Here is a 1,241-nt window from a genome sequence, read left to right as displayed (position 1 = left end):
GTTGTTGTTCATAAAGGGCCTGTGCCCTGACCTCTCTGAGGTTTCCACACCCAGGGTGGTGTGGGGCCTGAGGAGGAACAGAAAGCCAGGACCCCGATCCCTCCAGGAGGTTATGTCCCCATCATCCCCCCACGTCCCCCCTCCTCCCAGCCCAGGCCCGGTTACCTCTTTTGTTTGTCCGTCTTGTTCACGTCAGTGTCCCTGAGCATGACGATGAGATCCTTTCTGGGGACTTTACCCCACCAGGCAGCTCTGTGGAGCTTGTCCAGATCTTCTGCACGGACGTGGTACCTGGGCTCCATGAAGGCGCTGTCGTCGTAGTCTTCCCAAGCTTCCACGTTGCTCTCCCCGCGCTCCTTGCAGCTGGGGACGTGGTACCTGGGCTCCATGAAGGCGCTGTCATCGTAGTTTTCCCAAGCTTCCACGTTGCTCTCCCCGCGCCCCTTGCAGCGGGGGAAGCAGTGGCAGCACCACTTGGCCATCTTGCTCCTAAGTGTCTTCATAGCAGAGTCATGGTGGTCCCCAGAATTGCCCACGTTGCTCTTGCCGCTCCTCCTGCAGCAGGGGAAGCAGTGGCAGCACCACTTGGCCATCTTGCTTCTAAGTGTCTTCATAGCGGAGTCGTCCTGGTCTCCAGAAGCACCCACGTTGCTCTTGCCGCTCGCCCTGCAGCAGGGGAAGCAGTGGTGGCACCACTTGCCCATCTTGCTCCTGAGACCAAATGGCTTCTTCACAGCGGAGGCAGCGGGTATTGAAGAAACCTCAGCCACCATCTGCTTTGAACAGCCAGGGGAGGCCGGTAGTCGCGAGCACATCGCGTCTACCAACCAGTTTCACCAACTAGCAAGAAATTCTGGGTTTCTGATCTGTTTGAAGAGAAAGGTCAATCCCAGCCAAAACCTGCCAACCCCAGCAGGGGAGCCCAGCCCACCCCACCCGGGAAAACCCACACCCAGCCGGGGAAAGCCCACGCCCACCCGGGGTGACCCCACCCTCGCCCCCAGGAAGGGCCAACCCCCGCCCCGCCCCAAGGAAACACCCAACCCAGCCAAGGCAATGCCAAGCCCAGCAGCGAAAAGGTCAAGCCCAGCAAAGGAACGCGATGGAGGAAACGTCAATCCAAGCGAGAAACACCGGGCAAAGCGATTAACGCGGAGCCAAGCGAGGAACGCCAAGCCAAGCCGGGAACGCAGAGCCAGGCCTAGCCGTTACAGGCAAGCCAAGCCGTTACGCGGGTGCGC

General features: G+C 60.2%; 1 pseudogene; it reads right to left on the bottom strand.

Annotated features, from left to right (window-relative positions):
* Window positions 1–161: 161 nt before the first annotated feature.
* Window positions 162–1,138, bottom strand: LOC112616899 (annotated as a pseudogene).
* Window positions 1,139–1,241: the final 103 nt, after the last annotated feature.

The sequence above is a fragment of the Theropithecus gelada genome, unplaced genomic scaffold, assembly GCF_003255815.1.
Source record: "Theropithecus gelada isolate Dixy unplaced genomic scaffold, Tgel_1.0 HiC_scaffold_12811, whole genome shotgun sequence".
Taxonomy (NCBI): Eukaryota; Metazoa; Chordata; class Mammalia; order Primates; family Cercopithecidae; genus Theropithecus; species Theropithecus gelada.
Note: the sequence above shows the minus strand (reverse complement) of the source record. Positions and strands in the feature narration are given on the sequence as shown.